Source organism: Dioscorea cayenensis, chromosome 2, assembly GCF_009730915.1.
Source record: "Dioscorea cayenensis subsp. rotundata cultivar TDr96_F1 chromosome 2, TDr96_F1_v2_PseudoChromosome.rev07_lg8_w22 25.fasta, whole genome shotgun sequence".
Lineage (NCBI taxonomy): Eukaryota > Viridiplantae > Streptophyta > Magnoliopsida > Dioscoreales > Dioscoreaceae > Dioscorea > Dioscorea cayenensis.
Genome location: NC_052472.1, coordinates 1714882 through 1741730, shown reverse-complemented (window position 1 = coordinate 1741730; position 26849 = coordinate 1714882). Strand labels below are relative to the sequence as shown.

The following is a 26849-nucleotide window of genomic DNA, read 5'->3' as shown; positions in this document are numbered from 1 at the left end:
AAACTTAGGAATGAGATCTCGTCCTTTGTTCAGTTGGAATTGGAGTCTCTATTTGAGACATGGGAAAGGTTCAAGGAGCTCCTGAGAAAATGTCCGCAACACGGATTCCCGGAGTGGATGATTGTTCAAACCTTCTACAATGGTTTGAACCCGAGTACAAGGCAACTATTAGATGCGGCAGTAGGAGGTACCTTAGGTAACAAAACCCCCGATAAGGCTCGTCAATTAATTGAGGAAATGGGGTTAAATAATTACCAATGGAATGCTAGGGAGAAGAAAAAGATGGCCGGTATCCATGAAATTGATGCGGTAACCTCATTGGCGGTGAAAGTAGAGAGTCTGAGTAAGAAGCTAGATCTCATAGCTTCGAATAGAGTTACGGCCATGACCAATTGCACCGGTTGTGATGGAGGACATGCTCCCTCCGATTGCCCGATCTCGTTTGGTGATGTTTCTTTAGTGAAAAATGTTGACTTTGTAGGTAATGGCATGAGACCTCAAGGGAACCCATATAGCAATACTTACAATTCAGGTTGGAAGAATCATCCTAACTTTTCATGGAGTAATCAAGGACCACAAAAGGCCATGGGGCCACCGGGTTTCCAACAACAACAACAAGCCCCTCAAGTGGAAAACAGAATTTCAGCCTTGGAAACCCGAATGACGGATTTAGAGAAGCACTTGGCTAGATTTGTTCAATCTGCAAATACACGGTTTGAATCAGTCGAGGCTACACTTCGCAACCACACCGCTTCTTTGCAGAACCTTCAAAATCATGTGGGGCAAATTGCGAAGTCTCTCTCCAAAAGGCCACATGGAATTTTACCAAGCAATACAGAAACCAACCGTAGAGAACATGTGAAGGCGATCACTTTGAGAAGTCATGAGGTTGAAGGGAGGCTTCCGAGTGAGAAGCCGAAAGAACACGCACCCGAGGTTGTAGAGGTTGAGGAGGGAGCGAAGAAAGAGAAAGAGGTGGCATCCCCACCTTTCAAGCCAAGAATCCCTTATCCCTCTAGATTGAAAAATGACCAAGGGGATGAACAGTATAAGAAGTTCCTGAGTTTATTCAAGCAACTCCACATCAACATTCATTTTGTGGAGGCATTAGCTCAAATGCCTAAGTATGCAAAGTTCCTAAAAGACTTGTTGACTAACAAGAGGAAGTTGGAGGAGAGTGCTTCAGTGGTGCTAGATGCTTCATGCTCGGCGGTGCTGCAAAAGAACATGCCAAACAAGAAGAAAGACCCGGGAAGCTTCATCATTCCGTGTAACATCGGTAACTTAGTGAGGAAATGGCATTGGCGGATTTAGGGGCAAGTATCAACATCATGCCATACACTTTCTTCCAAAAGCTAGGCTTGGGAAAGCCTAGGCCTACTCGGATGACTTTACAATTGGCGGACCGAATGGTACGACAACGGAGAGGTATCATTGAAGACGTTCTTGTCAAGGTGGACAAGTACATTTTCCCAGTTGACTTCGTAGTGCTAGATGTCGATGAGGATGCAGATGTACCCTTGATACTTGGGAGAACGTTCTTGCGGACTTCCAAAGCATTGATTTACATGGACGGCGGAGAGCTCACATTGAGAGTTGGAGATGACAAACTCACTTACCGCCTTGCTGAAGCCATGCGACAATCTCTCAATTTTGATGACACTTTGTATTTTCTAGACACTACTGATAAGCTTGTTGATGAATACATGCAAGAAATGTTGAACCTGGATCCATATGAAGGTTTGTTCGACCAAGAGGAGAGCAATGAAGAAGTAATGATGCTTGGGTCGACTGAAGAAGTAACATCTACCCCAGGGATATTGAAGAAGGTGCTCTGGAAAATGAAAAGGGCTAGGAGACGCCACCGAAAACACTCCAAGACTGTTGGAGACGCACATGAACCAAGAAGGTTGGATGAACAATTGCTAGGTGGTCCGAAGCCCGATAATACACCCTCTACCCTCAAGAGACTTTGCACATCATGCTTCCAAGCCATGGGTAAGAGGGCGACTTTCATTCATGAACCCCCGTGAGGTAAGACAAGATACGTCAAGATACGTGACGCTAAACAAGCACTTCTTGGTAGGCAACCTAAGTGTTTACTGTTTTCTTATCTTTTAGTTAATCTCATTTGCATGAATAAATCGTTAAGTGTTGATGTCTGAATTTTTAGATACTTGTGCTGCGATTTTATTGTGGGTTTTTAAAGTCATCATGTGCTTTATGAGGAATTGGCGAAAGTTTGGTCGTTTGGGTTCTATTTTGTGTTTTTCACTGGTAAAATTTGCATAATAGGGCAGGCTCTGAGTGTGTAAACATGTTCAGAAATTTTCTGGCGAGCCTGCAGATTTTTTCTAAGTCATCCAGAGAAAACACACGGGCGTGTGGAATTTCCACACGACCATGGGTGTATACTGCGAGCTTATCCAGAGAAGGCACAGGGACGTGCGGCTGCCCCTGTGAACGACCATGTGACTGTCACACGCCCGTGGGTAATTTCCGCACGGGCGTGTGGATTCCTACAGAGTTGGGCGGATTTTTCCGAGAGCACACAGGGGCGTGGACTCGCCCCTGTGGGTAACTTTGTGAACAATGCACGGGCGTGGGTAATTTCCACACGCCCGTGCGAAAATCTGCAGAGGGTCTTCTCTATTCCGAGAAGACACAGGGGCGTGTGACCGCCCCTGTGAGTTAGGCATGTGAATGTCCACGGCCGTGCGGAATGTCCGCACGGGCGTGTATAATATTTTTCTCGAATATCATGCGAGGCCACAGGGACGTGCGTCTACCACTGTGAATCCTTTGTTTGAGGGTGCACGGGCATGGATGATTCCCGCACGCCCGTGTGGATCTCCAGGAGTTAAAAGACCGTCCACTCTCCCAATACAACAGTCACACCTTTCTCCTCAAATAACCCTAAGCCGCCCAAAGAGCATTTTTCCGACATTCTCATCCCCTCCTACTGTCATCCTCGAATCGATTGATTATGCATTATGTGGATTGTAGGGGTGTTTAGGTTCAGCTCATTGGTAGGCCTTAATTTTCTCTCTTCTTCGATTTCATTTGAATCTAACTGATTACCCACGATTGAAATGGATAATACACACCGTCTTCTTGTTAAAATTGTTATGATTTGTCTTTAAGACGATCTGGAATTGAGATAGAGAGTGTGGCATGGAGATTGGCTACAAGGGTCGTGCGTTTTCCATGCCCCGTGGATGTGCACGGGCGTGTGGAATTTCCGCACGGCTGTGTGTTGTTATCTTCCTGCAGTCTGAATGGAACTGATTGATTTTCTTTTTAATACATGCAGGTATGGCCACCAAATCGAAGAAAGCAGTTGCTAAACGTCCTCGAAAGCGTGCCCCTGAGCTGGAAGTCATCTAATTCACACTCCCTGCGCATAAGCTCGGTTTGAGCGGTTAGAGAAGCTTAAATTTGGTCAAACGCGAATCCCGGATGTTGGGTTACTTAGGAAGGTACAGCTAGCGGATGACATGGCTGACGAGGTCGAGAAATTATTATTGGTCGGTAATTGGCACAAGTTATTGAATATTCATGATCCTGCTATCCGCACACTCACTTTGGTTGTACTTGCTTCATTTGAGTTCGACCGCTCTTATGCTCATTTTGATAGTGTCGGCGCTATTCAGTTCAGAGTCCTTGGGCAACATCATAGTATGAGTGTCACACAGTTTTCCACTAGACTTGGTCTATATGATGAAGAGTATACTGAAACTGAGGAGTATGAGAATCTTGCAATTGACATGTCAGGTCTATCTCCCATTGAGGCGCATACATTACTATGTGGAAAGGGGCGATATGAACCAGGAGTGTCTAAGGCCTCATGTTTATCTCAACCTAGTTACAGGGACGCCATCATAAGCAGGTCAGTGAATGGTCGCGGTGATAGCACGGGAGTCATCAACAAGCAAGAGCTTCTGTTCTTGTACTCCATGGTTTGTAATGAACCAGTCCATCTGGGGCATATTTTAGCAGAGTATCTGAAGCATCATGGACAATATCCCAGATTGGGTGTCATCTTCTCAGGTCCATATATTAATAGACTCATTGTGGGGATGGGTCTGCGAGACAAAATCAGCAGAACCGAGAAGGCGATAATACCAGCACCCCTTGTGTTAGAGACAATGAGGCTCATGGGGTTAGTCCAAAAATATTCAAATGGTGTTTATGTGCTGAACATACCATTCGAGGATGAAGCTGGGGAATCTCAGCCCGCTCCCGAGCCCCAACCAGCACCGATGGAGACCGAGACATCTCCAGTGGCAGAGGAACCACCCCCCGTGCGTACGTTTCCATCATCTCGAGCCCATGATTGGTTTGAGAGGCTCGAGAGCGCTTTGGGAGTGATACGGGCAGAGGTGACTGAGGCTCGAGCAGAAATTGCTGAGATTAGGGCTACGCAGGCTACTCAGTACACAAAGTTCATGGCGCATTTCGACGTGTTACAGCAGATTTTAGAGCGAGACGTTGCCTCATCATTTGTATTGCGGCCGAGGACTCCTCCGACGCCCTCAGTTCCTCTAGCACCTCCATCCTCTACCCCAGCACCGGTAGACCCACTATGTGCTTCACCAGCAACTGCAGCAGCACCGGCGCCTGAGAGCGACACCGACACTTGATTTTCCTTTCCTTTACTTTTCTTGCATTTTATTTTATTCTTCTTGTTTTTAGACTTGTTCACTCAGAAAGGATTCTCCTTCTAAGTTTATTTTCATTTTTTTTTGCATCATCGAGTTTTATTCATTGCTTCATCTTTTATATACACTAGATTTATTTTCTCTTTATTGAGCTTCACTGAACCCCCTCGTGTGTGCGTGCAGATGGTTTTGTCTTCTTGGGGAATTGAGACTTAGTCATTGGCACGGCCAAGGTACTGAGTTACTTGGCCGTGTGAGCTTCACAACCCGTTGGAACACTACTCCCAACGAACTAGCTTCATCAAACGCCACACTAGGAGTCAGGGGAGTATTGTTTTGATTGCTTCTCCCGCATTTGCTTTTGAATGATTTATATTTTGAGTGAGCTTGCATGTGTACATTGGGGACAATGTACAACTTAAGTGTGGGGTGGGGGGAGTTTCATAATGCACACATCTTTTCTATTGTTCTTGATTGATATATGCTCACATAGCCAATGGCGGTTCACCTTACTTGCACGGATTGTATTCTGGAGTTTAGGAAAAATTTTAACATTGAATGTTTTCATGCTCTAGTTCTTGCTTGAATTTCTAGGAATTTTTTCCCGATTTACACTTAGTGCACTACTCACTCTTTGAACTTTATTGGAAACTCATGTTCGATGTTAAAGGGACTAGTTATGTTTATTTTCTTGTGCTAAATTCAAAAAAAAATGATGAAAATGAAAAGAAGGAACAAAATAGTTTTATTGTTTATTTGTGCTTATTGGGTGGAAAGAGCTACCACCTATGAAGTATGAAACTAGTCTCATAAGTCGGATACTAGCTATGCCCTAATGAGAGAAAGAGCTATCTCATAGGATGAGTGAAAGCTACCACTCGGGTAGAAAGAGCTACCACCTCGAAAGTGTGAAAGCCACCTTAGCGGCCGCTTTGGAAAGGGCTACCTTAGAGGATGTGTGAAGCTACTACCATCTTTGAAATTGTTGTCACTTGTGCAGTTAAATAAGTCCCTTATACTTAGAGCTTTGAGGAGTATACCTTGGGTTGACTTGAGTGAGTCCACACACTTTCATGATTTCGGGTTTGTTGTCCTTTTTTATTCAAGTTTTTATCTAGAGATTCGATTTTTCACATTTAGTGTTGAAATTTCCCTCACTTGTAGAATGCTCTCTTTGTATACTTTGGTGAACCTAAGGCCAAGCACCTCAAATATTTTCTTCATTGAGGCACATAACGTTTTAATTTTTGCTTGAGGACAAGCAAAAGCGTAAGTGTGGGGGAGTTTGATAAGTGCTTGTGCGATAAAAATGTGAAGCGATCATTTCTTATGTTGAGCATTACTTTTCTCGGGTTTTACACTAATATATGTGTTTTTATGTTACTTTTCTGCAGGTAGGGTTGTGAGGCCGAGTATGAAGGAAATAGGCTAATGTGGATCATAATGCACCAATTTTAGAGGAAATCTTGCTAAGGTTCAAACGCGAAGACATAGGTCAGGTGTGAGATGCTAGAGTGTGTGCCAACCTCCTCGTATTCGAGTGGGCATATCCATTTGGAGGGGCACTAAGGCAGTCACATTCGAGCATTCCGACTTATGCACATAGAACAAGAGCTCCACCAACGTGTACACCATTGAAGAAGCAAGTGATCCACGACATGAACGTGTGCCCGTTTGCGTTACCCCGATAAAAGTATGGAATTGGGAAGCTATTCAGGTCGAATACCGTAGCAACATTGTAGTACGTACTGTAGCAGCACTGTTCACAGGCGGCCGAGAAACCAGAGAAACAGAGAATCCACACGGGCGTGTGGAAATTATCCACGCCCGTGTGGAAATTCTGCACGGGCGCGTAGAGCATCCACGCCCCTGTAGTCGCCCAATTCCAGCCCTATTTAAAATCGATTCAGCCCCGATTTTGGTATTCTTTTCTCCATCTTTTCCCCAACTTGCCAGAGGGCTTCGGCTAGGGTTTCGAGGGGTATTGGCCAAGGCTTTGGAGAGGTTCTACGGCTCTGACATCGTCATTCCTTAGGAAGAAGGTTGGTAGGGGAGCTTCCGTCGAGGCGTATCCTATACCGGACGAGGGAATCCTTGGACGATGAGTAGAGGACTCTCCACAAGACCATCGACACGACCATCGAGGGGGTTTCTTTATGGATTCATTGCTTTTACATTCTATTTCATTGATTGTACTTAGCTCCATGGAGAGCTAAACCCCTAGTGGGTACTCGGGTATTGTGAACCCTAGGATGTATTTGTTTCTTTGAACCTCTTTATTATGCTTTCAATAAATTGATGTTTATTGTGAGTTCCAACCTTGAATGCTTGATTGTATGAACATTTCCCCTAGAGTGACACTAGGGTTGAGAGTTCTTGTTGGTAACATTGTCAGTGAGTGACACACCACGAGCATTAGACAAAGCTAGGTTGGAGAGGGTTGAGAGGGTGAGTCGAGAGGTACAGGAGCGTCCCCTTTCCTCTCCGGCGTGATAGATTCTACCTCCGTTCCTCGAGTTCTTTTCGGCTATAATAGAGTGAATGGTCTAAGGGATGAACTTCCGCTGGTGCTTAGTTGCGCATGCAACGGAGTGAAGCATTAAGGTGATCTTAGTATCTAGGGTTCAATTGTGGTTAGGCACCTTCCACCTGGACCAAAGGGTTAGGTCTATAATTATGAAGAGATTTATCACTTGGACAATTTCTCCTCCGGGATATGTATAGAGTTAGGCATAGTAGACCTTAGATTTGGGACTATGTAATTATGGATTTCCACGACTCACCATTGCATTGATTAGGAAGCATAATAGAGGGTTCTTGCACTTGAAACAAATATCCTAGGCAGAGCATTATCCGGGTACCCTATCTTTATCGATTGCCTTACCCCCCTTCTTTACTTTTGCTCTCTTTCTTGCTGCTTTTATTGTTGAGAATTGAATCATTATCACACTCATTATCATTGATCTCTCACATAGCTAAGAATCGAATTAAGTATTTTTATTCCCTACTCCCTGTGGATTCGATACCCGCTCACCCGGGATTATTACTTCGACACACCCGTGCACTTGTGGGATATACGCAAGGAGACCTTGTTACTTGCAAGGCCCTATATCACAAGATTAATCCGCGGTATGAATTTGTTGGACCGCACTCGAGCCATGACTATAGTCTGGGATGTGACACCTCTTGGAGCGCTTGTCTTGCGAGCAATTGGTTTGTTAGAGAAAAAGAGTGGCATATGCAGACTTGCTTCACACTTGACCGCAGGAGAATCCAGTCAGCATAACCATGATGAGTCAGAGTCCAAATCTGATGGAGCACCCACTCAGGACCCTCCTGGCACTTCATTCCCATCAGACTTCGACTCTAGATTTAAGACTATGGAGGATGACATTCAGGCTATCCGTCACGAGTAGCGTAAGATGTGATGATAGATTTACCAGGTTTTAGAGTATCAGCGTCATCTCACAGAGCATTTCCATCAGTTTGTCATCTCCTCCCGTGGATCATCCTCACAGGGCACTGTTGCTTCCTGCTCCATCCCCCCGCCATCTGCAGCACCTTTTGATGATATCTTTCACTTCTGAGCATGGACACTTGTTTTTATTTTTGTAGCTTGTTTCTTTACTTTTGTTGCAAGTGTGTTTGTTTAATTTTAATAAGTTGGGAAGGTGATGCCCTACCAACCTTATGTTGAACTTTGCTTTCTTTTATCTAGTATGTTTGTGTTTGGCTGCTCCCTAGTCTTTATTTTTGCAATCTTAATTTTTGTTTGGAATGATGATGCCCCTTTATGCCTTATAGGGCATTAAGGGAGCTTGGTGAGCCTCTCCACATTTCATGGAAGCCGGACCCGACATGGAAAGCTTGCAAAACCTTTTGTTTAAGTCATATCTCGCCGTGTGCACAAGATTTAACCCGGGAAGTTTGTTCCACCCTCCTCAATTGTTTTCATTGTATATATTACTATGTTTTCATGGCTAGTGTACATTGGGAACAATGTACAACACTAGGTGTGGGGATGGGTGTATCTTTTGATCTAGGGTATTATTTGCATGCTAGTTTACCCATGATACCTTGTTCATTATTGTAAGACTCTTCTAGCATGGATTAATGATTGATTCGAGTTATATATTTGTTATTATGCTCTATTGAATCTTGTTTCACCTCTATTATTGTCTTGTGCACTGAATCTTGTGTTGATGCTCTGGGAATAGCCAACTTGACTACTCTAACTCTCTTATATGCTCAACACACAATTTTGAGTACTTAGCCTTAGAATTCTAAGTTCTTTTTTTCAATGATCTCTTAAGAACTTCTAAGTCTTGTTGACCTAGCCCTAGTTTTGTGGCGTGTAGAGTAGTCTGAAGAAATGATCTAGTGTGAATGTGAGAAAACAAAATGTGAAAAAAACGAAAAGAGGAAAAGAAAAATGAGTCTATGTCAGTATTCCTCTACTAATGAAGCATGATTGCATCTATGTAGGCTATAATCAAGTAGTTGGGTGGCTCTTGTGCCTAACAAGCATGTCCGCCCTCTAGAAAGATTTCTTTGTGCAGTCTTTGTTAGCCGGACTCAAAAAATATTTGATGAAATGAAGTAAAAATAAAAACCCTAGTGATCTTTTTGACTACCTACTAGAGGTTCTGAGAAAGAAAAGGGAGTTAGTTCGAGTTCACGACTTAAAAGGATCTTACTTGTTTATTGAAGTAGCACTTAGCATTTTAAGACTTAGTACTATTTGCATGTCGAGTGATTAGCATCTAGAGCTGTATTGATTGAAGTCAGTAGGCTAGACCAGGTGACAAGGTCCCCTTGCATATATCCCGCAAGTGCACGGGTTTGTCAAAGTAATAATCCCGGATGAGCGGGTATCGAATCCACAGGGAATAGGGAATAAAAACACTTAATCCGCTTCTTAGCTATGTGAAAGATTAGTAGTGATAAGTGTGAAAATGATTCAATTCTCAAAAGTAAAAACAACAAGTAAGAGAGCACGAGTAAAGGAGGAGGTAAGCAATCGATAAAGAAGGGGTACTCGGATAATGCTACGCCTAGGACAATCGTTTCAAGTGCAAGAACCCTGTATTATGCTTCCTAATCAATGCAATGGTGAGTCGTGGAAATCCTTCAATATATAATCCCAAATCTAAGGTCAACTATGCCTAACTCTATACATGTCCCGGAGAAGAGATTAGATAACCTCTCAATCTCGCACTCAAATAGAATTGAAATGAGCTCTAGGGATTCCAAGTGATAAATCTCTTCCTAAATATTGACCTAACCCTTTGGTCCAGGTGGAAGGTCCCTAACCACAATTAAGACCTAGATACTAAGATCACCTCAACGCTTCACTCCGTTGCACGCGCAACTAAGCCCCAACGGAAGTTCATCCCTTAGACCATTCACTCTATTATGGCCGCAAAGAACTCGAGGAACAGAGGTAGAATTTATCATGTCGGAGGGGAAAGGGGACGCTCCAGTACCTCTCGACTCACCCTCTCAACCCTCTCCATCCTAGCCTTGTCTAACGCTCGTGGTGTGTCACTCACTTATAAGGTTACCAACAAGAACTCTCAACCCTAGTGTCACTCTAGGGGAAATGTTCATACAAACAAGCATTTAAGGTTGAAACTCACAACAAACATCAATTAATTGAAAGCATAATAAAGAGATTCAATGAAACAAATACATCGTCGGGTTCACAAATACCCAAGTACCCACTAGGGGTTTAGCTCTCCATGGAGCTAAGTACAATCAAAGAAATAGAATGTGAAAGCAATGAATCCATAGAGAAACCCCCTCGATGGTCGTGTCGATGGTCTTGTGGAAAGTCCTCTACTCGTCATCCAAGGATTCCCTCGTCCGGTATAGGATATGCCTCGACGGAAGCTCCCCTACCAACCTTCTTCCTCAGGAATGATGATGTCGGAGCCATAGAACCTCTCCAAAACCTTAGCCAATACCTCTCAAAACCCTAGCCGAAACCCTCTCTCAGTTGGGGAAAAGATGGAGAAAAGAATGCTGAAATCGGGGCTGAATCGGCTTTAAATAGGACTGGAATCTGGCGAACACACGGGTCTGTGGATTTTTCACATGCCCATGCGGAATTTCCACACGGGCGTGTATAATTTCCACACGCCCGTGTGGATTCTCTGAATTCATATTTTCTCGGCCGGCTATGAACAGTGCTGCTATAGTATTTTGCTTCAGTATCCGGCCTGAATAGCTTCCCGAATCCATGCTTTCATCTGGGTAACGCAAACGGGCACACGTTCACGTCGTGGATCACTTGCTTCTTTAATGAAGGACAAATTGGCGGAGATCTTGTTCTATGTGCATAAGTCGGAATGCTTGAGTGTGACTTCCCTTGTGCCCCTCCAAATGGTTGTGCTAACTCAAATACGAGGAGGTTGGCACACACTCTAGCATCTCGCACCCGACCTATGTCTTCGCGTTTGAACCTTACCAAGATTTCCTCCAAAATCGGTGTATTATGATCCACATTGGCTTCTTTCCTTCATACTCGGCCTCACAACCCTACCTGCACAAAAGTAACATAAAAACACACATATTAGTGTAAAAACCCGAGAAGAGTAATGCTCAACATAAGGAAAGAATGATTCGCATTAATATCACACAAGCACTTATCAAATTTCCCCACACTTAAGCTTTTGTTTGTCCTCAAGCAAAAATTAAACATTCTGTGCATAGATGAAGGAAATATTGGAAGTGCTTGGCCTTAGGTTCACCAAAGTGTACAGAGAGAGCATTCTACAAGTAAGGGAAATTTCAACATTAAATACAAAAAATCAAAGCTCTAGCTAAAAAATTGAATCAAAAAGGATAACAAACCCGAAATCGTGTACGTGTGTGAACTCACTCAAAACAACCCAAGGTATACTCTTCAAAGTTCTAAGTACAAGGGACTTATTTATCTACAAAAGTGACAACAATTTCAAAGATGGTAGTAGCTTCACACATCCTCTAAGGTAGCCCTTTCCAAAGCGGCCGCTAAAGTGGCTTTAACACTTTCGAGGTGGTAGCTCTTTCTACCGGAGTGGTAGCTTTCACTCATCCTATGAGATAGCTCTTTCTCTCATTAGGGCATAGCTAGTATCCGACTTATGAGAGTAGCTTTATACTTCATAGGTGGTAGCTCTTTCCACCCAACAAGCACAAATAAACAATAAAACTTTTTTTTTCAGAATTTAACACAAGAAACAACTATAACTAGTCCCTTTAACATCGAACATGAGTTTCCAATAGAGTTTAAAGAGTGAGTAGTGCACTGAGTGTAAATCGGTTAAAAATTCCTAGAAATTCAAGCAAGGACTAGATCATGAAAACATTCAATGTTGAAATTTCTCCTAAACTCAAGAATACAATCATTGTAACTAAGGTGAACCGCCATTGGCTATGTGAGCATGTATATCAATCAAGAACAATAAAAAAGATGTGTGCACTATGAAACATCCCCCCCCCCACACTTAAGTTGTACATTGTCCCCAATGTACATATTCAAGCTCACTTAAAAAATATATATTAATGAAGAATATATGAGGGAGAAGCAATCAAAACAATACTCCCCTGACTCCTAGTGTCGCGTTTGATGGAGCTAAGTCCTTGGGAGTAATGTTCCGATGGGTTATGAAGCTCACACGGGCAAGTGCCGAAGCACCTTGGCCGTGCCCATGATAAAGTCTCAATTCCCAAGATGACAAGACCATCTGCACGCATACACGAGGGGGTTCAGTGAAGCTCAATAAAGACAAAATCGACCCGAGTATATAAAAGATAAAGCAAGGAATACAACTCGAGATGCAAAATGAAAATAAACTCAGAAGGAGAATCCTTTCTGAGTGAACAAGTCTAAAATGAAATGCATAAAAGTAAAAGAAATAAAAGTCAGGTGTTGGCGTCGTCCTCTGGCTCAACTACTACTGCTGCTGGTGGTGCTAAATCGAAGGGTGCTAGTGGAAGTGGTGAGGAAGATGCCGGAGGAGGTGGTGGGGGAACCAGTGGCCTACCCATCAGTAGCCGCTGTATCATGTAGAAATGGTCTGACATCTCAGTGTACTGCACTGCCTAGATAGCTCGGAGTTCCGCTATCTCGGTCCGAATCTCACCCACATCACTCTCAAGCCTCTCAATACGGTCATAAGCTCGAGGACCCTTGTGCTTCGAGGGATCTGGGAATCTGTTGGGAACCCTCCATAGTATCTCCTCTGCTCCTGGCGGTCTCTGGGGTAGCTGTAGCAATAATATAGACCCCTGGCCCACATCTCCATACCAATCCCATCATCCTGATCGTCTCAAACGCAAGAGGGGTAGGCACAAATGTCCTCTCAACACCACGTAAAGCATCCCCCAAACCCATTCCCAAGATGAGCCTGGTGATGTAAGGGCCAGCAAATAATAAACCCACTCTCGCAGACTGAACCTGGTACCTCAGAATATCCATTAATATACGCCCCAAGTGAATCGGCATATTGCGGGCCATGGAGTATAAAAAGAGCAAATCCTGCATGGTCAGAGCAGCTGTGTTATCGGCTCGACCAGACACAGACCTACTGATAATCGTGTGCAAATACCTGTAGCTCAACCGGGATAGGCTAGTGGCCATTGAAATCCTCGGTTCATACTTCCCATGTCCACACAGAATCCTATACACATGATGTGGAGTCACTGATACTAGAAAATCCGCAGGTAAACGTCCATACTCCACTATACCTGTATATGCAGCATCGTACAGGCCCATCCGAATAAAAAAACTCAGTGAAACTCATGGAAAATGGATGTCCGAATGCCCGAAATTGTATAGCCTCCATAGTGTCAAATCTCCCATGCATCAGATGAAACTCAAAAGACGCTAAAACCTCAAGCGTCAATGTGCGGTAAGCTGGCTCACTGATCGTCAGTAGCCTCCTCCAGCTTCCTACTACTAGCATCTCATCAATCTCATCAGCTAGCTGGTCACCCCGCTGAACATCTCATAGCACTTGCAAATCCACAAAACGAGTCTGACCAAAACCAAGTGCTGAAAGTTTCTCAAATCGAGCCTGATGCTCGGGGTTTGAGAAATCCATGTGTATTAGCTCGGGTGGGGTGACTCTGAGATGCTTAACTTTGTTCTTCCTCACTCGCGGTACCATACCTATAATACAAAAAAACAAAAAAGAGAATGATCAAAGAGGCTCAAGAACAGTGTACTGCAGAATTCCACACGGGCCTGTGGAAACTACCCATGCTCGTGTGGATCTCCAGGGCGTGAAAAAAAACCGCACGGGTGCACAATAATTCTCAAAAACTTAACTTTAAAAACGCTTCTAGAAGCTTTCTAAACATACACCATGCATTGTTAAATGAAAATTCGTGCTCATGAAGACATTTAATCTACAAAAAACAAGAGTTGGCGAAGAAAAAAGGTTACCGATGAAATAAATGTGAAAACTCTAAAAATCGGCACGGTATGCGAAGAAAAATCCTCCAAAACAACAGTGATCGATCGAGAAGATGATCAGAAGTAGTTTTTAGGCGACTGGAGATGAGTAATGAGATGGTTCACAAGGTTTTTTTTAAGGAAAAAATCGCGTCTCTTGGAATTTTGTGCATCCACACGGGCGTGTGGAAATTGCCCACGCTCGTACGCCTCATTACAAGAGAGCCACAGGGGCGTACATGATAAGTGTCTAAATGTAGGTGTTTTCATATATATATCGTATGCACTTTTGCATGTATTTTGTGAGGTTTGATGCCCGTTTCGCGCTTAATCGTCTATTATTTGCTTTGTAGGGCATATGGAAGCCATGGAGAACAAGAAGATATCATTTTGGCAAAAAGAGAAGAAAATAGGAATTTCATACTACCCCCATACTACCCAGTATGGGGGCCGTATGCACTGTAGCAGCGGATTGATTTGGTGTTCTGTCCAGATTTCCATACTACCGAGTATACGGGGCGGTATGGAGGCCGTATGCACCCCGTATGGAATGCGAATCTAGGGTTTCTGAGTGCTATACGACCCCCATACGACCCCTATATGGCCCGTATGCCTCGGGGGGTATATATACTCACTTTTAGGGCTGATTAAAGGACTTTTTGCTGGCCGACTTTTGGGAGATCATTGGGGAGATCTTGGGCGACCTTGGGGAGGAGAAAGAGGGCGAGAAAGCTAGAAGATCATTGAAGCCCAAGGTCCAATGCTCTCAAGGCAAGAAGGCAACATCATTCAAAGGGGAGATCGATCACGACTTGAAGGAAGGAGAACCGCAGCTAGAGGAAGCGTCATTCGGCATTCCTTTGGCGGGGGAAGCGTCATTCGGCATATTCTCACCTCAACCTTCACCATTTTCATCTAGGGAGTGTCATACTATGTCTTTGTTTCATGTTTTGCTTTGATTGTATGCTTTTGTTATGAGATGATGACACTAGACCCCCAAGGCCACCGGGTGTTGGTGAACCTTGGGGGGTTTTTATCATGTATTTTTGGATGATTACTTGTTAATTCTATGCTTGGGTATGTTTGAGATCTAATCCATTGTTTTTCATGCTAAGTGTTACACCAAGGAGAAATCCGTAGCTCTTTTTATGAATGATGCATGTAGATGTGACTTGCTCGCATGTATTAGGTCATGAATGGATTAGAAGGGGATACTTGTATCATCACGCAGAAATCGGGTGTTTGGTAGCCCTCCATGTAGGTTTAATCCGAAGAAGAGTAGGTTTATTCCTAAGCAAGATTTCCTTATACTTAATGCAATCGTAGGAATGTAGATTTGGAAGAAATTCCTATCTATGTTCGTATGGGATTAGGGTTCAATCGCCGAGAAATTGGGGTTGTTCTAATCTTGGAATCTCATGGTCCAATTTACCCTTGCATCTTTAAATCATCATCCATGTTGCATGATAACCCCTCAAGGGGATCCACATACATAGGCCTTTGGACTTCATTGATTCTCTTGCTTGCTTATTGCTTGTTCTCTCTAATTTGCTAGCAAATCTTGTGTTTAGTTTTATTTGTATTTAGTAGAGGAAAATCCATCACTTAAGATCTTAGGCTAGATAATAGCTCGAGAAGGAGTAATAGGAGATCCTTAGCCCCGTGGAATACGATCCTCGTGTCTTTGCACGAGGTATTACTTGGCGATCCCGTACACTTGCGGGGAAGCGATCAAGTTTTTGGCGCCGTTGCCGGGGACCATTAAGGAATTCTAGGAAACTTTTAGATTATTACTCTAGCCATTTCATTCTTTACTCATTTGTTGTTTTTCTTTTCCCTTGATCTTAACTCTCTATCATTTTTTCTTGGTTGTGCAAGGTACTGTGCATGACACGGTCGAATCCGTCGCTTTTGATTACACCGGATAGTGAAATTGAAAGAACTTTGCGTCGGAGATTGAGAGAAGTTGGTGAAGGGTCGGGTACACAGAACATCGAAATTGAGGATAGAGTGTCTACAATCATGGCCGAAGAATGACGTACTTTATCCGAATATGAGAGACCCCAATTCACGGGTGATGAGTTCAGTGTTCAAGCACCGTCAGTGGCATCCAACAACTTTGAAATTAAAGCAAGTACAATCGGCATGATCCAAAATTCAGTCCAATTCAATGGTCTTGCCCATGAGGACGTGCATGACCACCTTTCCCGGTTCCTCCAAATTTGCTCTACATTCAAGATCAATGGGGTATCGGACGATGCTATCCGTTTGAGACTATTTCCATTCAGTTTGAGAGATGGAGCTTATCGTTGGCTTACCTCATTGTCTCCGGGATCTATTAAAAACATGGAAGGACATGGTGGAGAAGTTCCTCGGAAGATATTTTTCCGCTAAAGCAAAGCGGCGAAGTTGAGGCAAGAAATTTCAGCCTTTAAACAAGGGAGTCCGAAACATTGTTTGAAGCTTATGAGAGATTCAAGGATCTCCTTAGAAGGTGCCCCCACCATGGTTTTGCTTCATGGATGCGTGTACAAATCATTTACAATGGGCTAAATTATGCTACTCGCCATCTCATTGATGCCACGGCGGGCGGTTCCCTTAGCAACAAGTACCCCGATGAGGCCGAGCAATTACTTGAGTCAATGGCAAGCAATGAATCACATTGGGCCTCAAGGGGATCTTCACAAAAGACTGCTGGGCTTTATGAAGTAAGTAGTGATAATGCCTTAGCCGCAAAGGTTGACGTGTTGACTTAAAAGATTGATCTTCTTATGGGCAGTAGTTCAAGGCCCAAATCGGTGCTAAGTTGTAGTACTTGCGGTGGTGGCCACGGTGCGGCCCAATGTCCGATTGCTAGCTCGTCTGTTGCATCCGTTGAGAATGTGGACTACATTGGGGGCCAACGCAATCAAGGGAACCCATATAGTTCAACTTACAATCCAGGTTGGAAGAACCACCCAAATTTTTCATGGAACCAAGGCCAACAACAACAAAGAGGTGCACCACCTCAAGGATCTCAATTTCAACAACCGGCCGTTGAGAAGAAGTTTTCCACTGAAGAGATCCTTGCCAAGTTCATGCTCAGTACCAATGACAGGTTCAATAATCCAACTAGTAGCATGGATGCACAATTTGGCAAGGTGAATGCTCAACTCACTCAGCACGCCGAGCAGTTCGGTGAAATAGGATCTGTTTTAAGAAACCTCCAAGCTTCTGTGAAATCTCTTGAGCATCGAGTGGGGGAGCTCGCGAAGGCACATTCTGAACGTCCTCTAGGTTGTCTTCCAAGCAACACAGAAGACAATCCAAGAGAGCACTTAAAGGTCATTGCTCTTAGAAGCGGGAGGCAAGTGGAGACAAGGGTCGAAGTTGACCCAAGTGTCAGGAAAAGTGGGGTAGCCTTCGGGGAAGACCCCAAGCTAGTTGAAGAAAATAGTGAAGACAAAAATCTGGGCATAAATGACAAGTTCCAACAACAAGGACCACCAAAATCATCCGAGTACAAGCCTCCGATCCCCTATCCAACAAGATTGAAGATTGACAAGGAGGATGTTCACTTCAGAAAATTCATCAACATCTTCAAACAACTTCATTTGAACATCCCGATAGTTGAAGCGTTGACTCAAATGCCGAAATATGCCAAGTTTCTAAAGGAGCTCCTCACAAACAAGAGAAAGTTGGAAGAAGAAGGCACGATTGCACTTACGGGGAATTGCTCGGCTATTCTAGAAAAGAAGCTCCCACAAAAGTTGATAGATCCGGGTAGTTTCATTATTCCATGCATGCTTGAAGGTGGAGTCCAAGAGAATGCTCTAGCGGACTCGGGGGCTAGCATAAACGTCATGCCCTACACCATGTATTTGAATCTTGGCCTGGATGAATTAAGGCCCACGAGGATGACCTTACAGTTGGCAGATCGATCAACAAGAAAACCTCGTGGGATTGTCGAAGATGTGATTGTGCGAGTGGATAAATTTGTTTTTCCAGTGGACTTTGTCATCATGGACATAGATGAAGATGTGGAGATACCACTAATTCTTGGCCGACCATTCCTCAGCACCTCGGGTGCCTTAATTGACTTGAAAGGAGGGAAGTTGACATTAAGAGTTGGAGAAGAGGAAGTGGTGTACACTTTGCCAGCTGCCATGAAACATTCATTAGATCATGATGACACACTTTATTTCGTTGATGAAACTGATAGGTTGATTTCTGATTGTGTGCAGGAGGTGCTCTCTTTAAATCCTTTGGATGAATATTTGGGGGAGTTGGAGAACGAAGAAGAAGAAGAACCTCATCGTCATCCTCTAATTCATAATTTGAAGCCACCAAAAGAGAGGGTATCCTGTACTAATGCTAAAGAAAAAGAAAAAAAAGAATCATTTATGAAGAGAATGTGGAGGGAGATCCATGGGAGAAAAAAGAAAGGTAACAAGCTTCATCCTCCCACATCCCATGGAGGAAAGGTAAATTTTTCACCCCTCTCCACTCATGAACAATTCGAGGTATTTTCAATGTTGTCATTCAATCTACCGGGAAGAAGCAACACTACAAGGGAAACCGGGGGTGGCTTCAAATTGTTTGAACCCCCATGAGGTAAGGAACAAGGTACGTCAGGCTCGTGACGTTAAACAAGCGCTTCTTGGGAGGCAACCCAAGCATTCGGGGGCATTTGTTTGCATTTTCCGTATTCTTAGTTCTTAGTTCATTTTAATTTTTGTATTTCTTAGACTTGTTTGCTTGTGAATAAGTTCATGCTCATACACTTGGCACATTGCTCTCATCATTTTTGTTGTGGTATATTTGTGCAACTTCTTGAGAAACACATGTGTAGGTGTTAATTTATGTGCTAGATCGTCGTTTTATTCATTTTAGTCGTTTTTGGAGAAGTCGTCAAGTTTTCTTTTTCATTTTTACATCATTTGAGGCAGGTTTTCATGTTTTTGATTGGCCTTTAAAGGTTTACGGCCATACTGGGCCGTATGGAGGGCGTCTAAGCTGACCACAGAGCCGATCCGGATGGCTTTGTGCTCACTTGGACGGCCCCCATACGACCCCGTATGAGGGGCCGTCCAAGTCGGGTCGGGTGTCTCGGCCGAGGGAATCTACCCACTTTATACTGGGCCTCCACACGGGGTCGTATGGGGGCCGTATGGTGGCGGGGCTTCCCCCTTTAAGACCTCTCATTCTCTCTCTCTCTTCCACCTCTCATTTCTCTTCAACTCCACCGAAATTTTCTCTCTTTTCTCTCTCGATTCTTGGCCGAATATCTTCATTTTTCTTCCAAAAACTTCTCCCAATCCATTGGAGACTTCGATCTAGTGATCTTACCCGAGTTTAAAGCTTGTTTTCTCAAGGTTTCATCGGTATGCTTTTTCAATGCCCCTAGTTTTTATTCTTTTCCATTTTTTTGGGCATTCTTGAGACTTTTGCATGGAATTTCTTTTAGCAATTTGCTTGATTTGGATGATGTGAATGTTGTGAATGCATTTTTCATTCAAATTTATGTACAAATTTTTTTGATTCCATGAGTATAGGGGAGACTCTTGCCGTAGTGAATAGTGACCATACAGCCCCCCATACGGCCGTATGGTCCTAAAAACCCAATTTTTTATTAGTCTCCTCTATCTCTACCATGTTATTTTTGAGTTATCTTGTATCCCTTTGAGCTTGATCAAAGTTTTTTTCTTCATTGTAGGGATGCCTAACACTAAAAGGCTCGCCTCCAAGCGCCCAAGAACTACCGAACCATCCTCTACACCCGATGAACCCGTCTTCAAATTGTCCCACCATCGAGAGATATGATAGATTGAAGACAAAACCATTCGGGACTTTGTGCTATCTTGATTGGGAACTTGTGGACAACCTTGGGTTTTGCAAGTCAAGTGCGGAATTGGCTCTCACACAATTGTTGGGATAAACTCTTTGCCATTAACGAGCCAACCTTCCGTCAATTAACCTTGGAGGTCTTGAGTACATTTGAGGCGCGACAAGATGGAGAATCGTATGCGAATAAGAAGATTGTCACCATCCGCTTTTCAAGCTTTTTTTGGAAGGAAGCGCACTATGCATCATTTGGACTTTTGCCAAGTACTTGGGGATATATGATGATGATTTTATCAAATCCATGCCCGCAAACGTCTTAAGCTTGATTTCCCGAGTGAGGTGGGTAGGAGCAACTATTGGGTGACTTTGGCGGGTGAAGATACGACCCGAAAGGCCTCACGCATGATCGACCCGGCACATAGATTCATTCATGCCTTGATTGCCCGCTCTCTTTGGGGGCCGGACCCGATAGCAAGGGGTGGTCACCCAATCCGATATCTTTACGATGTATGGCATCTTTGAGAGGCACACTACTCACCTTGGCTTCCTTGTCGCTGATGCATTCCTTCACCAGGGCTCGTATACTCGATTGGGAGCTATCTTTATTGGGCCCTATGTGACCAGATTGATCCGTGGCATGGGTTTGTTTGAGCAGACGCGAGGCATGACTATTGTAGGAGGTACGGCACCCCTCAGGAAGGCACACATACGGGCGATTGGCTTGGTGGTTGCTGAGCGCATGAGGGCAGGCCCCCACAAAGACCAAGCCACTGGTGAGTCTAGTCAGCGGCCGACAGAGCACACAGAGTCAGAGCCTGAGGGCACACCTATTCCTACCCCCGGTACTACTTCATTACCCGACTCGACATGAGACCCGAGGGGATTGAGGGAGAGATTCGTAGGCATGCGTCAGAGCAGCATGAGATCCGTGACCAGCTTCACCAGGTCCTTGAGGGACAGCGCCGACTTGAGGCAGATTTTCACCGTTTCATTACCTCATACTATGGTTCTACCTCGCATACTCCTTCTGCCACCATGCCACCACCGCCAGCACCAGATTGTGATGAGTAGCGGATCGTTTGAGCATGAACACTTTTTATCTACTTTACTTTATTTTGTTCTGTATTATGTTTTTGTTTTGTTGAGTTGGCATGGACCTCTTCCTCCCAACTCTTTGTGTTGAACTTTATTTTGTTTTCATCTATGTATTTTGTTGACTTTTCCCTAGTCTCTCCCTTGTGTTTGTATTTGTGAATTTTTGTGGAATGATGATGTCCCCGTTTTGCCTCGCAGGGCATTGAGGGAATTTGGTGAGCTTTCTTAGTTTTTAAATGGAGGTCGGACAAGACGTGTATTGCTCACCACACCTTTTGTCGAGTCGCACCTCACGACGAACACAAGATAAACCGGGGAAGTTCTGTTTTTCGCCCTCCTCTATTATTATTTGCATTGGCCCTTCTTGCATGTTTTTCATGATTAGTGTACATTGAGGGCAATGTACAACACTAAGTGTGGGGATGGGTGCATTTCATGTTTTAGGAACATTGTTTACATGCTAGTGTTACCAATGATGGCTTTATTCATTCTTGTAAGATTCTTTTAGCTTGGATTAATGATTGATGTGAGTTATTTGTTTCTATGCTTTATTGAATCGTGTTTCACCCCATAGTATTGTCTTGTGCACCAAATTTTTTGTCGATGCCCTGGGAATAGCCAATGTGACTACTCTAACTCTCTTGTATGCTTAACACACTACTTTGAGTACTTGGCCTTAGAATACTAAGTTCTATCCTTTAATGTTTTCTTAAGAACTTCTAAGTCTTGTTGAGCTAATCCGAGTTTTATGGCATGTAGTGTACTCTGAAGATATGATCTAGGGTAAGAGTGAAAGTGAAAATGAGTCTATGTCGAGATTCCTCCGCTAATGAAGCATGAATGCGTCTATGTAGACTCAGAATCGAGTAGTTGGGTGGCTCTTGTGCCTAACCAAAGCATGTGCATCCTCTATAAAGATTTTTAAAAATGATTTTTGATGCGCCTACGTTAGTCGGACTCGAAAATGTTGAATATTGAGTTGAAAATAAAAAAACCCTAGTGATCTTTTTTGAGTACCTACCAAAGGTTTTGAAAAGAAAAAGGATTTAGTTTCAAGCTATAGAATTAGAAGGATCTTACTTGGCCATTGAAGTAGCACTTAGTAGTTTAAGACTTAGTATTCTTGGTATGTGGAGTGATTAGCATCTAGAGCTGTACTGATTGAAGTCCTTGAGCTAGACCATATCAGGGCAAATGAGATAAAGGATTCACTTACACGCACATACATATTAGGGGTGAGACAGGATATTTTTATTATGCTTAATGACTATAACTCAACATTTATGTTTCATTATCCTTTGCTTTTGGAATCTTATATTTGCTTGAGCCAGAGGTATTGCATTTAGCCACTTCTCGGTTTCTTTGTTTTTCATGAGTTGTTTGCTAGGGGACAAGCAACGCTTAAGTGTGGGGATGTTTGATAAGTGTCTAAATGTAGGTGTTTTCATATATATATCGTATGCACTTTGCATGTATTTTGTGAGGTTTGATGCCCTGTTTCACGCTTAATCGCTCTATTATTTGCTTTGTAGGGCATATGGAAGCCATGGAGAACAAGAAGATATCATTTTTGGCAAAAAGAGAAGAAAAAGAGAATTTCATACTACCCCCATACTACCCAAAGATGGGGGCAGTATGCATCGTAGCGATGGATTGATTTGGTGTTCTCGTCCCGGATTTCCATACTACCCAAGTATACGGGGTGGTATGGAGGCCGTATGCACCCCTGTATGGAAAGCTGAATCTAGGGTTTCTCGAAAGTGCTATACGACCCCCATACGACCCCCTATACGGCCCGTATGCCCTCGGGGGTATATATACTCACTTTTAGGGCTGATTAAAGGACTTTTTGCTGGCCGACTTTTGGGAGATCATTGGGGAGATCTTGGGCGACCTTGGGGAGGAGAAAGAAGGCGAGAAAGCTAGAAGATCATTGAAGCCAAAGGTCCAAGGCTCTCAAGGCAAGAAGGCAACATCATTCAAAGGGGAGATCGATCACGACTTGAAGGAAGGAGAACCGCGGCTAGAGGAAGCGTCATTCGGCATTCCTTTGGCGGGGGAAGCGTCATTCGGCATATTCTCGCCTCAACCTTCACCATTTCATCTAGGGAGTGTCATACTATGTCTTTGTTTCATGTTTTGCTTCATTGTATGCTTTGATATGAGATGATGACACACTAGACCCCCAAGGCCACCGGGTGTTGGTGAACCTTGGGGGGGTTTTATCATGTATTTTGGATGATTACTTGTTAATTCTATGCTTGGGTATGTTTGAGATTAATCCATTGTTTTCATGCTAAGTGTTACACCAAGGAGAAATCCGTAGCTCTTTTATGAATGATGCATGTAGATGTGACTTGCTCGCATGTATTAGGTCATGAATGGATTAGAAGGGGATACTTGTATCATCACGCCAAGAAATCGGGTGTTTGGTAGCCCTCCATGTAGGTTTAATCCGAAGAAGAGTAGGTTTATTCCTAAGCGAGATTTCCTTGTACTTAATGCAATCATAGGAATGTAGATTTGGAAGAAATTCCTATCTATGTTCGTATGGGATTAGGGTTTAATCGCCGAGAAATTGGGGTTGTTCTAATCTTGGAATCTCATGGTCCAATTTACCCTTGCATCTTTAAATCATCATCCATGTTGCATGATAACCGCTCAAGGGGATCCACATCCATAGGCCTTTGCACTTCATTGATTCTCTTGCTTGCTTATTGCTTGTTCTCTCTAATTTGCTAGCAAATCTTGTGTTTAGTTTTATTTGTATTTAGTAGAGTAAAATCCATCACTTAAGATCTTAGGCTAGATAATAGCTCGAGAAGGAGTAATAGGAGATCCTTAGCCCCGTGGAATACGATCCTCGTGTCTTTGCACGAGGTATTACTTGGTGATCCCGTACACTTGCGGGGAAGCGATCAGTACACACGCCCCTCTGCCCTCTCGGGAAAACATTCCTTCGACTCTGACTGCTCTCGCACGGGCGTGCAGAAAATACCCACGCCCATGAGCCTGACTCACAGGGGCAGCCGCATGTCCCAGTGGCTTCCCTGAACATCCGAGAAAATTGCCAAGTGTTCTACACGCCCGTGCGGAAATTCCGCAGGGGTGTGGACATTCACATGCCCAACTCACAGGGGCATCCACACGCCCCTGTGTTTTCTCGGGATGGAGAGAACTCCTCTGCAGCATTTCGCACGGGCGTGTGGAATTTACCCACGCCCGTGTGTGGTTCACAAGGTCGCCCACAGGGGCGAGTCCACGACCCTGTGTGCTCTCGGGATAATCCGCCCAACTCTGCAGGAATTCATACGCCCATGAGAAAATTACCCACGGGCGTGTGACAGTCACATGGTCGTTCACAGGGGCAGCTACACGCCCCTGTGCCTTCTCTGGATGAGCTCTCAATACAAATCCACGGGCGTGTAGAAATTCCACACGGCCGTGCATTTTCACTGGATGCCTTAGAAAAACCTGCAGGCTCTGCAGAAAGTTTATGAACATGTTTACACACTCAGAGCCTGCCCTAATATGCGAGCTTTACCAGCGAAAAAAACATGAAATAAAGCTCAAATGATATAACTTCGCCAATTCCACATGAAAACACACGATAAATATTCAAAGTTCACAATAAAATCTCAGCACAAGCATCTAAAAATCAAGACACCAACACTTAACAATTTATTCATGCAAACAAACTAAACTAGAAGATAAGAAAATAGTAAACACTTTGGTTACCTCCAAAGAAGCGCTTGTTTAACGTCACTAAGCTTGACGTACCTTGTCCTACCTCACTGGGGTTCATGAATGAAAGTTGCCCTCTTACCCATAGCCTGAAAGCATGATGTGCATAGTCTCTTGAGGGTAGAATGTGAATTATCGAGCTTCGGGCCACCTAACAATGATTCATCCAACTTCTTTGGTTCACGTACGTCTCCAACAGACTTGGAGTGTTTCCGGTGGCGTCTCCTAGCCCTCTTCATTTTCCGGAGCACCTTCTTCAAGATCCCGGGGTAGATGGTACTTCTTCAGTTGCACCAAGCATCATTACTTCTTCATAATCCTCCTCTTGGTCGAACAAACCCTCGTATGGGTCCGGATTGAAACATTTCCAGCATGTATTCATCAACAATCTCATCAGTAGTGTCTAGAAAGTATAAAGTATCATCGAAAACAATAGAATGCCGCATGGCTTCAGCAAGGCGGTATGTGAGCTTGTCATCTCCAACCCTCAAAGTTAGCTCTCCGCCGTCCATGTCAATAAATGCCTTAGAAGTCCGCAAGAACTGTCTCCCAAGTATCAAAGGTACATCCGTATCCTCATCGACGGCTATCACTACAAAGTCAACCGAAAAAATGTACTTGTCCACCTTGACAAGCACGTCTTCAATGATGCCTCTCGGATGTCGTACTGTTCGGTCCGCTAGTTGCAAAGTCATCCGAGTAGGCCTAGGCTCGCCCAAGCCTAGCTTTTGAAAGAAGGTGTATGGCATAACATTGACATTGGCCCCTGAGTCCGCCAATTCCATTTCCTCACCTAGATTGCCAATATTACACGGAATGATGAAGCTTCCCGGGTCCTTCTTCTTGTTCGGCATGTTTTTTTGCAATACCGCCGAGCATGAAGCATCTAAAATCACTGAAGCACTTTCCTCCAATTTCCTCATGTTAGTCAACAAGTCTTTCAAGAACTTCGCATACTTAGGCATTTGGGCTAATGCCTCAACGAAAGGAATATTGATGTGGAGTTGCTTGAACAAACTCAGGAACTTCTTGTACTGTTCATCCCCTTGGTCATTCTTCAATCTAGAGGGATAAGGGATTCTTGGCTTGAAAAGTGGGGGTGCCACCTCTTTCTCTTTGCTTGTTCCCTCTTCCACCTCTATAACCTCGGATGTGTGTTCTTTTGGCTTCTCACTCAGAAGCCTACCTTCAATCTCATGACCATTTCTCAAAGTGATCACCTTCACATGCTCTCTAGAGTTGGTCTCTGTATTGCTCGGTAAGCTTCCATGTGGCCTTTCAGAAAGAGACTTCGCAATTTACACCACCTGATTTTCAAGGTTATACAAAGAGGCGGTGTGGTTGTGAAGTGTAGCCTCAACTGATTCAAACCTTGTATTTGTAGATTGCACAAATCTAGTTAACTGCTTCTCTAAGTCATTCATTCGGGTTTCCATACCTGAGACTCTGTTTTCCACCTGAGGTGCTTGTTGTTGTTGTTGGAAACCCGGTGGCCCCATGGCCTTTTGTCGACCCTGATTGCTCCATGAGAAATTGGGATAATTCTTCCAACCTGAATTGTAGGTATTGCTATATGGGTTTCCTTGAGGTCTCATGCCATTACCTACAAAATCAACATTCTCCACCGAAGAAACATCACCAATAGAGATCGGGCAATCGGAGGGAGCATGTCCTCCACCACACCCGGTGCAATTAGTCACGGACGCCACTCTATTTGAAGTTAGAAGACCTAACTTCTTACTCAAATTTTTCACTTGAGCCGCCAATAAAGTTAACGCATCTATTTCATGGAGACCGGCCACCTTTTTCTTCTCCCTAGCATTCCATTGGTAGCTGTTTAGCCCCATTTCTTCAATTAACTGACAGGCCTCATCTGGGGTCTTACTACCTAAGGTACCTCCGGCTGCCGCATCCAAGAGTTGCCTTCTACTCGGATTCAAACCGTTGTAAAAGGTCTGAACAATCATCCACTCCGGAAATTCGTGTTGAGGGCACTTTCTCAGGAGTTCCTTGAACCTTTCGCATGTCTCGAATAGAGACTCCAATTCCAACTGAACAAAGGATGAGATCTCATTCCTAAGCTT

General features: G+C 43.9%; 3 non-coding genes across 3 annotated transcripts; 1 reads left to right on the top strand and 2 right to left on the bottom strand.

Moving 5' to 3' along the window:
* Positions 1-107, bottom strand: LOC120281755. Its single transcript, XR_005542780.1, has one exon. It is a non-coding gene; the product is annotated as a small nucleolar RNA R71 (small nucleolar RNA).
* Positions 108-16509: 16402 nt separating this feature from the next.
* On the bottom strand, positions 16510-16615 carry LOC120281374. Its single transcript, XR_005542553.1, has one exon. It is a non-coding gene; the product is annotated as a small nucleolar RNA R71 (small nucleolar RNA).
* A 10127-nt stretch (positions 16616-26742) lies between these two features.
* On the top strand, positions 26743-26849 carry LOC120281135. The gene has a single exon (XR_005542501.1). It is a non-coding gene; the product is annotated as a small nucleolar RNA R71 (small nucleolar RNA).